Source organism: Aotus nancymaae, unplaced genomic scaffold (genome assembly GCF_030222135.1).
Source record: "Aotus nancymaae isolate 86718 unplaced genomic scaffold, 86718_ANA_hifiasm-v0.15.2.pri h1tg000029l, whole genome shotgun sequence".
NCBI classification, from domain to species: Eukaryota; Metazoa; Chordata; class Mammalia; order Primates; family Aotidae; genus Aotus; species Aotus nancymaae.
In genome coordinates this window covers 38,140,111-38,155,079 of record NW_026988442.1, presented here as the reverse complement: position 1 = coordinate 38,155,079, position 14,969 = coordinate 38,140,111, and the positions used below count along the sequence as shown (strand labels likewise).

General features: G+C 42.0%; 1 protein-coding gene across 3 annotated transcripts in view; it reads right to left on the bottom strand.

Annotated features, from left to right (window-relative positions):
* ZNF831 (zinc finger protein 831) overlaps nt 1-14,969 on the bottom strand; it is a 109,441-nt gene that overhangs the window by 76,157 nt on the left and 18,315 nt on the right. The window lies entirely within an intron of this gene.

Here is a 14,969-nt window from a genome sequence, read left to right as displayed (position 1 = left end):
CCACTAATCTTAGAGAAGTCTGATCAGCTATGATAAAGTAAAGGAATATTTTCTTTTAATATATCGAAGTTATAGATTGAGTTATTAATACATTTTTTTCAAGCCATGAGACCCTTTCTGAACCATTATACTGAATGACTGCATAATATCAATCATTGGCCCAGGATGGCCCAGGGCCCTGCACACTACCTGGCACATAGTAGGTGTTCAATAAATATGTGTTGAGTGACTGAATTATATCCTTAGATAAGACTATGAAGAAATGGCCTGACTTTGATAAGAGCTGTCTCAGCGCCATGTCAGGGTCAGTGAGAGCTTAAAGTGGAAGACATTCCCAGCTCCTGCTTCCCAAATTACCACATTTGAGATACAAGGAAGACACTTTTAGGTGAAACTCCTCTGAAGACGTTCCTCACTTATTTGAGCCAAGCCATGCTATTCTAGTCTACGATTTCTCAGAAATTCCCAAAGGTTTATAGAGCAGAGCCCCTTAACACGCAAATTTAATTCACTTGAATTCAACCTCACAGGTTGCACAAGAAAAGAAAATCACAATTTGTGTCACTTGGTCATGCGCTTGGCTGTCAACTCAATCATGCCCAGGTGAAAGGAGGGGGCTTGAAGCCCTGGTTCCCTTAAGCAGGCTCAGCCCCACACCGCCCTCACAGCTACTGCTAAACACGACTCCAGTGTTTGCAGTATTCTGCGGACAACATGTGCCAAAAATACAAGCTTCTCACTGCATCTGTTGATTAAACAAGGAAACAAGACAACATTCAAAACCAAAAGAAAAACTGGCTGAGTTGGAAGTACTGAGAAGTACTGTGAGCAGACTGAAAGAACAGCACCCCTTCTTCACGCCTGTTTCCGCAGCCTTTGCAAGGGCACTTTGCTACTCCTCCCATCAAGATCTGGAGACTTTTTCTCCACTCCTCAACTCCGGGCAACACCGTGTGGCATTAGTGATGGTGTGCCTCGGTCCTGAGAAGCTTGCATGCTTCTGCTCTATCTCTGTCATGAGAACAAGCCCAGGGGAGCCCCCAGGAGGATGAGAGAGCATGTGGAGCTGAGCCGAGCAACCCCAGACGAGACCCTCCTCGTCCAGCCAGTCCCCAACAGGCCGGGCAGCTGACCACAGACATACAAATCCAGCCGCAACAAGAACCACCTAACTAAGCCCAGCCTAATATACTGACCCCTAGAATCATGAACCAAATAAGCAGTTGTTATTCTAAGCCACTGCTTTATGGGTGGGTGTATTAGGCAGCTGAGGCAACTGAATAGCATGACATGCTGCCTAATAACATGATGCCTGCCTGAACAATTTTAGGGTTAGTTTTGCCCCGTGGTGATTCTTGTCTAACCACCCGCCCTTATAGCCTATGACTCCACAGACAACCCACTTTTCCCAGAGTGCATAACTGGAATGGACAATGATATCAGCACCGAAAGGAGTTATTATTGCTTCAGCCCTCTGGAAATGGCACTGTGCTTTTGCTGTCTTTGTATAACGCCCAGTCTTTGACATGGCTCAGACCAGATGTTCTTCTGCTTCCCTTCTGAGCCTACTTGTAGTCAGCTGGTCTCTCCCCTCTGCCTTGTCATCCATTTCTGTGAAAAGCCTAGACAGTCCAGATTTGCATTTTAACACATAGTAAAACTCTCTTCGTTTGCTGGGTCAGTCCAGCTCAAGCACTTGCATACGTTTTGACACCTATTTTAGGTCCAAAGTGTTTGCTGGAATGCAAAATAAAGAGAAAGCAAGGCCACAGGATGCTGATGGTACAGCAGAACCCTCACTGGCTGAGAGAGTGGGCATATGGAGCCTCCATTCTCCTTGGCTTAGAGGACACTGCAGGGTCTGCCTCTCCGGGTCTCACTAGCTGGGGGCTGTACGGTAGTGCTTGAGGCACCCACATTAACAAAGCAGTAGGTTTTACTTAGTAAAATTTCAAAGAAAAAGTGGTAGAATAAATTAACACTCTTCAGGATGACATTACATGGAGCATAGGACCATTGCAAAACCAAGGCAACTGTTCTAGTTTAGTTTCTACCTATCGAATATTTATTCATTTATTCAAATGTTTATTGAGCATCTACTACATGCCAAGTGCTGTTTTATGTGATAGAAGTTACAGGGTCCTGTTTTACCTGGGACTAGGGGGATTCCCAGAATGCAGGACTTTCTATTTTAGAACCAGGCAAGTTCAGGGCAAACTAGAATGAGTTGGTCTCCCTGGGTATAGTACATCAGTAAATAAAAGAGCTTACATTATGAAACTTACATTCTAGTTAGGCAGACAGACAAGCAACAGTTTTTAAACATAAATGATATAATATATTGAAAAATGGCAGGTAACATGGGAAAAAATACAGTAGGCTGAAGGGGGGTAGGAGCATGGCAGAGGAACTTCAGAAGGGTCAAGAAGGGAGAGAGGAGTGCAATTTTAAATGAGATGGGGCAGGTGAGCATCCCTAACAAGAAGGTCAGCTCCATAACACCCACTCTTTCATGTACTGGTGTACTATACACTAACTCATCCTAGTTTGCCCTAGACTTACCTGGTTTTAACATGGGAACCTAGTGGTGGAATGAGCCGTGCTGGTACCTGGGCTAAGAGTGTTTCCAGCAGTGCAAAGGCCAATGGAGGCCCTGAGGTGGGAATGCCTGGCATGTTTGCACCATGACACACTGAATCTGGAGCAACGGCACCCACAGACGCTAGCTTGCTCAACAGTATTTTTTCAAATTCTTTCTGGGCAAGTATTCTATTTCCCTGGGCCTTTGTTTTCTCATCTGCAAAATGGAGAGAACAATGTCTGGGTACATAATGACCTGAAATTATGGATACTAGAGATGCCATGCTTAGTAAATGACAAGAGGCCTGTCTTTATTACTGCTGTGACTGTTACTCTCCTCTATGGCAGATGGAGAAAGCAAAGCCTAAAGCTTTATTGCCGGATAGAAGACAAAGCCAGCACAAGGATGAGAACTGCTATCCAGGACTGCTCTCCTTCTGCCACTGAAGGCCACTTTGAAGGTGACCTTTGCTGGCTGTCATGTGTGCCAAGGACAGCTCTTCCGAGTATGGACCTGGCTGTGTTGGAGGTTTATCTTGATTCCTCGTGACTTAGAACATAAAATAAAAGGCTACATAGCACCACAATTTGCCATCGCCTAGCAGACTATCAACAGATTTGTTTATGATGTGAAATAATGAATTCAGAATATTGCATTGGTGATGGTTATTATTTTATATAATTACAATAATTACCCAGGAAAATAGCAAACAGATGCAATGCTGAATTCAAAGAAAGGGTAGGAAGAAGCATCCCAAATACTGACATGATTCAGAATACTATATGAGTTAACCCTACCTCTTAAACTGCCCATGTGGGAACTACAAGGTATGACTGGCACTCTGTAAATGGACACAGTGTACGCACTAAAGCAAAATGCACGTGCATATTACAGGGGGGATGGGGGGGTTACTCATAAAAGGTATGTCAGTTAGGACCCAAGGCCATTCTATGGCTGCAGACTGAGAGGTGGCAAGAGATCATGTTCCTCAAATTTCTCCATCTCTCAACAGGATGTACTTTTTTAAATTAAGGTGCAATTTACATACAGTAAAATTCACCCTCTTTAGTGTATGGTTCTATGAATTTTGACAAGTAAATATAGTTCTGTAACAACCAACATAAGCAAAATGAAGAAGACCATCACCCCCTACATCATCCCTCCTCTCTCTGGTCAATCTCTTCCTCCACCTCCAGCCTCTGGCAACCACAGATCTATTTTCTGTCCCTATAGGTTTGTCTTTTCCAGAATGTTCTATAAATGCAACCGCATATTATGTGGCTTTTTTGGTCTAGCTTCTTTCACTCAGGACAATACCTTTGAGAGCCATCCAAGTCCTATTTTACAGTGTGGGTATGCCACAGTGTGTTAATCCACTCCCTCTTTCTGTGGGAAGCAATTACAAGGCATTCCTAGCTCTTCCAGACAGGGAAATGTCCATGAAGGCCTGGCAGGGAGCCGGTGCTACTATCCTTCCCAGGAGGTAACAGGACCTTCCTAACGGGCACCAACAGAGGCTGAGTGGGGAACCCGGACTCCCACTCACCTCTTCCCCAGCCAGAGCAGTAGCAAAGGAAGCCAGCTAACACAGAAGGGCCACTAAACCCAGACTCATCACAAAATGTCCAAGTCTTAATTAAAAATCACTTGTCATACCATGAACCAAGAAGATCTCAAACTGAATGAAAAAAGACAATGCACAGATGCCAACACCAAGATGCAAGAGATGCTGGGATTCCCTGACAGCTGTGAAGCAGCCACCATGAACATGTTTCCATGAACACTTACAAATATGCTTGAAACAAAAAAACATAGAAAGCCCCAGCAAAGATATCGGAGAAAAGAACACATAGAAACAATGGAATCCACAGCAAAATGGACAGGACAGAAAAAAAGAATCAATGAACTTGAAGATAGGACAAAAGAAATTACCCAATCTGGGCAACAGAAAGAAAACAGGATGAAAAAAAATCAACAGCCTCAGGGACCCATGGCACTAACAAAAGGTCTAATATTCATGTCACTGGAGTCCGGGAAGGAGAAGAGAAAGAAGATGGGCTTAAAAAGTGCTCAAAGAAATAATAGTCAGGAGCCTCAATTTGGCAGAAGACATAAAGCTACAGGTTCAGGAAGCTGAGTGAGCCACCAGCCCCCACTCTCCCAGTATAAACCCAAGGAAATTCACACCAAAACATGTCATAGTCAAACTTCTGAACTCTAAGGATAAAAAACGTTGAAAGCAGCAAGTGACAAACAGTGCCTTGGCTATGGAGAAAACAATTCTAATGAAAGCAGGGTTCTCATCAGAAACTTGGGAGGCAAGCAGAAAAGGGCACAATATTTATCAAGGTTGATGGAAAGGAAGTGTCAACCCAAAATTTTATATCCAGTGAAAATATGAAAATATCCTCCTGGAATGAAGGGGAAATCAAGATATTCTCAAATAAATAGAAACAAATAGAATCTGTCACCAGCAGGCCCACCCTCGAGGAATGAAGTTCTCTAAACAGAAAGGAAGTAACAAAAGAGAAGAACCTGGAACATCAGGCAGGAAAAAGAACAGTGGAAAGAGTAAAGAAGTGGATAAAAACAACGTTTCCTTTTGAGTTCTTGTGTCTGTTTGTTTTGGGTGCTTTTTTGTTTGTTTGTTTTGAGACAGGGTCTTGCTTTGTCACCCAGGCTGGAGTGTACATACATGGATCAGTGGCGCGTACCTGGATCACTGCAGCCTCAACCTCCTGGGCTAAAGCAATCCTCCGGCCTTGGACCCCCAAGTGAGCCACCACTCCTGGCCAGGTTTTCCTAATCATGTTTGGTGGTTGAAACAAAATTTATAACACTGTCTGATAACGGTTCTAAATGTATGTAAAGAAATATTTAAGATAATTCTAAATGTGAGTGTACGGAGGTGAGATTTCTACTCTTCACTCCAACTGGTAAAATAGTAACACCAGCAGACTGTGATAAGATATATACTTACATATATATACACACACGTACACACACACACACATCCATACATACATATATGTATGTATAGTGATACCTAGAGCAACCATTATGTGGGGGTATCTGAGAGAGCCAGCCTGAACTGCAGGCTGCAAAAGTGTTCCCTGGGCAGCCTACAGCCTTGGATCAGGGACAATCCATCTGCAGCCTTCCAGACAGGAGAGCTAAAGCCGCATGCAGCTAGCACTTAGCCTCCCGTGGCCAGAAGTCCACACAAAGTGGCTATTTCCTCTGCAAGCCCCACTTCCTCTATGCACGCCACAAGCTCCAAAGCTTTCCATCCCGCTGGTGCCCAGGCTCCCAGATGCACACCCGCATCTCTGCTTGTGCATGCTCGGCTTTTCAGCAGCACCCCAGAGGGCTGTCAGCTGTTTGCCTAGCAACTCTGTACAATCTCAAGTCTAGCTGAATCAGCCAGCTTCTCTGCTTTCTGGTGGCTAAAATCACAGCCTCTCTGATGAGACCCAAATGCCTTCCAAGTGTGTTGTTCCTTGACTACTCTCCCTCAATCCCAGGGCACCCTATAGAGTTTCCTTGTGTCTTATAGTCACTCTTTCATTGTAACTAATCATTCCTGTGCTAAATTTCCCCTGCATAACCAAATGGGTGGTTTCTGTCTTCTGACTGGGCACAGACGTCTACAGAATTGGTACTGGGAATGGTCCCATTAATCCCTAATGATGGGATTTAGGGACTGATGTGGTTGTGCTTTTGGATGTGAGCACGGTGCTGAGCTCCTTGCCAATGAGAAACATGACTCTTGTAACTCATGATGTGCGACAGCATCACAATTGATCAAGCCATCACCTGTGATCGATTGTGGCAAAGTGCCAGTTTCAAGCACGTGCCTTGGAAGCTCAAGCGGCTTCTGTTCCTGCTGTATGGCAGGAATGATGACCATATGGGATGTAGTATGAAATGGATTTCTTTTGGTGTCCTTGAGCACTTACAGAGAGAAAATGACAAGCTCAGGCCCATTAACTCCTACCTTGAGTCATGGTCTGAGAATCAGACAGCTTCCATGACAGCCCCAAAAGAATCTCTTATGTTTTGTAGCCTATAGGGCTGACATTGCTGAAAATCAACAAAATATTTAATGGTGCAAGTTACTAAATTAAAATGGCAGCTGAATTCACAGTCATGCCAAGCTTCTCATGTCAAAGTTTAAGCATTAATCAGGAAAAAATAGGATCCTAAAACTTGAGGTGAGGACATCTTACTGTATCTAGAGAAACTGACAACATTGGCCTCCAGGTCATTCTGAGCCTCCCATTTAAGTGGCAGCAGCTTCCCCTCCACTGTCCACAGAGGCTAGACTTCCTGAGCTGGAAAACCTTACGATGTCTTCATTTGGGGTAGATGCCTTTAAAGAGGATACCGATCCTTCTTAGAACCTACCACAACCAGCCCGTTCCCTCTAGACTTAACTAGATTTAACTAGAGTAAAATCTGAGCACGGAGACAGGCACTTGCTATTACCCAGGAGTAAATGGCTCGCACCAGAAGAGCTGAAGGCTCTTGCTAATGTGTCAGCAGAAACCTAGGGAACATGTGTGTGCAAATGGATTCCATAGGTTTATACCAAGGAGGGCAGAAAACACCACCAGCCATTGGACCAAATTCATTGATAAGAGTGCACTTACCAGAGATCCTCAATTTAACGTATTAGTTGTGCAGCTGAATAAGGCTTTTACAGCTTACTAGGCTGGTTGACTGAAATCTGGAAATGATGGTGACCTGCATTTAGTAAGGCTGAAATGCAGAAGCCTCCCTGGCATGACACAGAGGAGAGGATCTAAAGACTATGGTAAATATGCCTGCTGGGCCAGGCGCATCACAGGCAACCTTCAACTCTCCCAACGGCACTCCTCACGAAGACCCAGAAGGCCCCCTCTTCAGGAGGGTACTGAGAAATGCATTAATGAGGGGAACACCTGTATCCCCAAAAAGATCTGTGACAGCTCTTTTTCCAGGCCAGGAAGGACTGTAGGGGACACCACTATGGAGACAGGCTCCCTTATTTCACTGTGGATAACGGGGGTCCCAGAATAGCAGAGGACCAAGTGGCACCACTTAATTGCCAAAGACAAGGTGAGCATGCCAACCACAAGAGCAACGGGCAATGCCAGGAATCTGAATTCTTTGGCTTGCAGAGATCTTTAGTAGTAGCTGACTGATCACATTGTCCCTCGGAGGGAAAGACTAATCAGCCTACTAGAATATCACCTAATATCATAGGAAATCATAGGAAAAGTTCTAAGTGTGGTAGCAAGTAACCTGACTTAGTTGCCAAATGGAGACTCACAGCCCTTCACCCAGTTTTCAGAACGAAGGCAGTTTGCAGACCTACAGGCCCTTGATTGAAGGGAAACCCAGGTACCCTTGAAAAGGACACTATGCTATTGCCCAAGGACACGTTGTAAATCTTTCTTTATGCCATCTCAAAGGGACCTGTTGCCACGTACTAGAGCAACTGTGATTTGGGAGAAAAGTAAATACTCAAACTTTTCAGGAGTTAGTAGATATTCCAGGAGATAAAGAACCCAGAGCAGCTGAGGCCAAGGAAGATGTGGAATGGCTGGTGGAAGAAGAAAGACACAGATATGAACTACGACTCCATGATCAGTTACACAAACAAGGACTGGAGGGGATCTGTATATCGTCTCTATGTGTGTTATATGAATGAGTTTTATTTTATCTTTACTAATCATTCTCTATTTCTTTCTCCTACTTCATGTTTTAAATTTTTATACATGAGTTATTGGAAGTTAACTTTACAATTTAGGCTTTTGGAAACAGAATATTCAGTGAGATCGTGACTGAATTTGAGGAGAAATTGCTACAGCCCGTGCTGAGTACAATGACTGTGTCTCCTTATTTCGAACAAGTGAGAACTTCACTCGCTGAAAGGACGGATGTATCTTGTTAGGTGGAAATATAGAACCATTTCGTTGTAAGAAAGTTCAAATGTATGTAAAGGGTACACATGGGGCTGCACAGGCAAAGGGACAGACTGTGCCAGGTAGAAATGTATTGCCTCTCAGCTCCAAAAATGCCATTCAGTACATGCTGTATGATAAAGGATGCAAACTTTTAAAGCTTTTCTCCTTTAAAGTGGGCACAATGGTAAGTTTATCCAACAGAGGACACTGGAGGGTCACTGCAGGAGGAAAAGGCTTCCTATAGTTTCCAGGAGGGGTCGAGGAGAGGGCCAGTGGTGTGGATATGAAGATATGCTGTGGAGCCTCCCCCAGTCACAGGCTCCAGGACTCATTCCCTCTGCAATCTTCCAGCTTCAGCCCAGCAGTAACCTGTCTGCAGCCCCCACATGAAAACATAAGCTCTTACACAGCCCGCCTGTGGCTGGGGGGCTCACAGGGATCTGCTCCTTCTGCAAACACAGAGCCTGCACACTGTCTTCCTGGGAGCTCTGGAGACCTCTGTCCCACTAGTGCCAGACTCCCAAAACACACCCCCATCTCGGTTGTAGATTGCCTGCCACCTCCCACATGCACTCCAGAAAGTTGCCCACTGTTTTCCCAGCAATTCCAGATAAGCTCAAGTCTGGCTAAGCCAGCCAACTCCTCTGCTATCCAGTGGCCAAATCACATCTCCTCCAAGAAGGTCTGACTCCTTCCACGTGTGCCCTGGGAGAAATGGAAGCTGTCTCTCTCAACTGGGGAGCTGAATCTCAATCCTAGGGTGCCACATGGATTTCCCTTATGTCTTATAGTCACTGTTCATTATAGTTAGTATTATTAAGCCTCTCTTGTTTAGCCTATTGTATGGCTCCTACTTCCTGATTGGACCTAGACTGCTACATCAAGATAGACCACATTCCAGGCCATAAAATGAACCTCAACAAATTTAAAGAATTAAAATCATATAAAGCATGTTCTCTGACCACAATGGAATCAAACTATGAATCAACAACAGAAAGATAACAGGAAAATGAAATGGCAAACTTCTAAATAATCCATGGGTCAAAAAAGAAGCCCCAAGGGTAACCAAAAAGTACGCTGACACGTGAAAACAAAAAATACATCGCAAAATTTGTGGCACACAGCTAAAGCAGCGCGGGGAGGGAAATTTATAGTACTAAATGTTTACATTAGAAAAGAGAAGTGTTTACCACTTCAATGTAGTAAAAGGAAGGCATAATAAACCCAGAGCAAGCGGAAGAAAGGAGATAATGAAGGTGGGGGAAGAAATTGGTCAAATCAAAACAAAAATAATAGAGAAAAATCAATGAAAGAAAGAGCTTGTTCTTAGACAAGATGAATAAAATTGGTTCTTTTGTTTTGTTTTGTTTTGTTTGGTTGGTTGGTTTTTTGAGATACAGGCTTGCTCTATTGCCCAAGCTGGAGTTAAGTGGCATGATCTCGGGTCAGTGCAACCTCCACCTCCTAGGTTCAAGTGATTGTCCTGCCTCAGCCTCCCGAGTAGCTGGGACTACAGAATCGTACCACCACACTGGGCTAATTTTTGTATTTTTAGTAGAGATGGGGTTTCACCATGTTGGCCAGGCTGGTTTCAAACTCCTCGCCTCAAGTAATCCACCCATCTCAGCCTCCCAAAGTGCTGAGATTATAGGCATAAGCCACTGTGCCTGGCCTTAAATTGGCCTTTAGAATCTCTACAAAAACTGACAAAGGACAAATGAGAGAAGACACAAACTATCAATGTCAGGAAGGAAACAGGGGTTATCACCACAGACCCTGCAGACATACAAAGGACCTTAAGGGAATATTGTAAGTAACTCAGCTCACATATATTTGATGACTTAGTGTGGACCAATTTCTCAAAACGCACAAACTATCATGCATGATCCACCTAATGTGAAACAGATCATTTGAATCACACGAGAATCACATTATAACTATTTATCAGATTGAATTTGCAATTTTGAAACTCCCTTCTAAGAAGTCTCTAGGCCTTGACGTGGAGAATTCTAACTTTTAAAGAAGAATTAACATAAATTTGACACAATTTCATCTAGAAAACCGAAAAAGAAATAAAACTTCCCAGTTAACTTTAAGCACCTAGGTATTACCCTGCCACCAAACTAGACAAAGACAGCATGAAAAGAGACAACTACAGACCAACATCCCTCATGAACACAGATGCAAAACCTCTCCCAAAATATCAGCAAATAGAATTCTGTGATAAGAAAATAATTATACACCTTGAACAAGGATTCCAGGAATGCATTCAGTGTAATCGACCATATTAAGAGGGTAAAAAAAAATCACATAATTATATCAACTGATGTAGAAAAAGCTTTTGACAGAATTCAACACCCATTCATAATAAAATCCCTTTGAAAAATAGAAATAGAAGGAAATCTCTTAATATAATTAAAAGCATCTACAAAACATCAAAGTTTACATTATACTTAATGGTGAAAAACTGAATCTTTTCTCCCTAAGATCAGGAAAAAGAGGAAGCTGTCACTTTCATCACTCCCATTTAGAAGATGACTGAAAGTTCTAGCCAGTACAATGAAGCAAGAAAGAAATACAAAATGCATACAGGGAAAGGAAAGACTTAATACAAGCAGGAAAAGAAAAAATAAAACTATCCCTATTTGCAGATGAGATTACTATATACATACAAATTCTCAAAGAATCTGCAAAAAAAAAAAAAAACCTCCTCACACTAATAAATGAGTGCAGCAAGGACACAGGATACAAGATCAACATGCAAAAGTCAATTACATTTCTCTCTCTATATATATACTAGCTGTGAATGACTGGAAACCAAAATTAAATGAAAAATGAAATATGTAGTTGTAAATCTAACAAAACATGTACAAGACTTATACACTGAAAACTACAAAATGCTGATGAACTAACTCAAAGAAGATCTAAATAATAAAGAAGCATATTGTGTTCATGCATTAGAAGATTCAACGTAGTAAAAATGTCAATTCTCCCTAAATTGATATACAGGTTTAATGCAATTCCTATCGAAATCCTAGTAAGATTTTTTCTGTGGGCACAGACAAGATTGTTCTAAAATTTACATAGAAAAGCAAAAGAACTAAAATAACTCAAACAAGTATGAAGAAAGATAATAAAGTGTAAAGAATCAGTCTACCTATCTTGAAAACTTATATAACCAAAGTAATCAAGACTGTATTGTCAGAATAGACACATAGATGAGTAGAACAGAATAATTTTAAAAAAAACACACACAGAAATCAATCTGCACAAATATACCCAACTGATTTTTTTTTTTTTTTTTTTTTTTTTTTAAGATGTAGTCTTGCTCTGTCTCCCAGGCTGGAGTGCAGTGGCATGATCTCTGCTCGGTGCAACCTTTGCCTCCCGGGTTCAAGTGATTCTCCTGCCTCAGCCAACTGATTTTTGAAAAAGGTTGAAAGCAATTTTTTAGAGAGAGTGTAGCTGTTTCAACAAATGATGCTGAAACAACTGACTTTCATAAGCAAAAGAAAAGAGAAGAAAAAAAAAACCCTTGTCCTAAAGTCACATCTTACTAATAAAGAAATTAACTCAAAACACTTAAAACAGGCTTAAATGTGAAATATAAAACTGTAAAGGCTTTAGGGGAAAAAAGCATATGAGAAAATCTTTAGGATCTATGATGTGGGAAAGGGTTTCTAGATTTGAAACAAAATGTATGAGCCATAAAAGGAAAAAATAAAATGGACCTTATCAAAGTCAAAATTTTTTTGCCCTTTGCAAACCCCTGCTTATAAGAGGATAAAAACACTAGCTTCAAATCTGGAGAAACTATTCATAAACAACATAGCTGATGGGACTTATATTTAGTATATATACAGAACTATGAAAATTTAACAGTAAAAAAAAAAAAAAATCCACACCAATCCAATTAGAAAATGAGCAAACACATGAAGAAAATTATCACCAAAGAAGGTCTATAGACAGCAGAGAAGCACGTGAAGAGAAGTTCAACATCTTTAGCCACCTGGGAAATACGAATTAAAGTCACAATAAAATACCATTTCATACCTGTCAGAATGGCTAGAATAAAAAATAGTGAAACAGCAAATGCTGGAGAGGATCTGGAAATACTGCACATGCTGCCAGTATTTAGGTGTGGATGTGAAGTGGCACAGCCATTCCAGAAAAACGTGTGGCCGTTCGTTAACAAATCAAACATGGAACTATTACTCAACCCAGCAACTGCACTCCTGGGTATTTATTCCAAACAAATGAAAACTTACATTCACACAAAAGCTTGTGCATGAATGTTTCTAAAGCTCTGTTTGTAATAGTCAAAAACTGGAATTAGCCCAGATTTAAACGAACTGTGGTACATCCATATCACAGAACACTACTGAGCAATAAAAAGAAACATACTATTGACACATGAAAGATTTGGATGAATCTCCAGAGAATTATGCTGAATGAAAAAAGTCAATCCACAAAGGTTACCCACCACACTGAATGATTCCATTCATATAACATTCTTGAAATGACAGATTATAAAACTGGAGGACAGACTAATCCTTAACTGCTTGGGATTAAGAGGTAGTGGGGGTGGGGGGGGTGAGCAGGAGGGAGTAGGGGTGTCCACAAGGAATCCTTGCAGTGATGGAAATGTTCTGTATCTTGACTATATAATTGTCAATATTCTGATTGCGATTTGCAAGATGTTGCTATTGGAGGAAACTGGGTAAAAAATACATGGGATCTCTGTATTTTTTTTTTACAACTGCAGGTTAATCTGCAATGATCTGAAAACAAAGAGGCTAATTTATAAAAATAATAAATACATAAATAGAATCAAAACAGGCACAACTTTCCCAGCGTGTGAATCAATGTTATATACTGCAGTGTATCTAGAACCGTGACTCTAGCCATGAGCACCACAGCTTACCCTTGGAGAAACACTGACTCCGCACAGACCATTTTCCTTTTATTTTCTTTATATCAACTCACTTTTCCTTATGAACCCTTATATATTCAAAGGAAAATTGACAACACTACCATCTACCATATATGGAAAAGCTCCAACATTGTTATGAATACCAAATGTCATAAAGAAACTACAAGGGGCAGGGTTCTGTGGCTCATGCCTGTAATTCCAGCAGTTTGTGAGGCCAAGGCAGGTAGATCATCTGAGGTCAGGAGTTTGAGACCAGCCTGGCCAACATGGTAAAACCCTGTCTCTACTAAAAATAGAAAAAAATTAGCAGGGCGTGGTGGCAGGTGCCTATAATCCCAGCTACTCGGGAGGCTTGGGCAGGAGAATCACTTTAACCCAGGAGGCAGAGGTTGCAGTGGGCTGAGATCATGCCACTGCACTCCAACCTGGGTGACAGATCAAGACTACGTCTCAAAAAAAAAAAAGAAAAAGAAAAAAGAAACTACAAGGAAAGCAAAAAACATGCAAAGACCTCTCACTCGGTGACAGGCCAGTGCTGAGAACAAGCTTCCTACCTATGCCCCAAAGCAGCTCTGCAGAAATTCCTGAGTGTGACCTTTCAGCATAACTCAGTCTTCCCTGACATGACACACCCAGATAGGCAGCATGGTGGGTAAAGTTCCCAGACCTTGGAGATAAGACCTGTCTTTGAACCTTTCTCTACTACCTACAAACCCTGTAACCTAGAATAAGTCACTTAAACTCTCCAGGCTGTGTTTTCCTTATCTGAAAAGTGGGGCTCCTGTTCATTTGTTCAAAGGATTAGATAAAACCGTAGATGTGATTTGTCTAGACGTGGTAGATTCTCCCTGTGTCTATTACCACCCTATCCCTTAACCAAACAGCCTACCCTACCTCCCTTTTACAGTCTTGGTTCTCTGCATACATGATGTTCATGGTCTTTACCAGAAGAAAGGTCTCTCTAGCTGATAACTCCATGGCCACTGATGATGAGCCCATCTCCCCTAGGCAGGCCTTTTGGGTAATCCTGTTCACATGGCACTCCTCCTTCATGACCACCCCCTCCCCAGCTTCCCAGCAGAAGCACAACTAAGGAAGCAAATCTCACAGGCCCTAACACTGCCACAGAACCTAAGCATTCTCTCTGATTAATATTAGCCTATGGTCCTAAATACTTGCTATTAGCTGGGGCAATAAAGAGAGGGTGGTTAAAAGGCATATTATTTTAAACTGGCCCTGACGTTGATTCTGTTTTTCCCAGTCAGCTAATGTTATCATTTTTCTAAGTTGTATCCTGTCCTTCGTTGCATTTTGGTAGATAACATCTCTGGTTTCATTCTTACAGAAAGATTTGCTACGAGAAAGGAGAAACACATTACCTCTCAGAGCATAGCTTCCATGGCTGATCTGAGATAGCCTCCAGCTCTTTGCTATTTTGGACACTGAGAAGCCAGATACATGTATAAATACACGGTCTATTGGCCCTTATAAATCTCATTGAAAT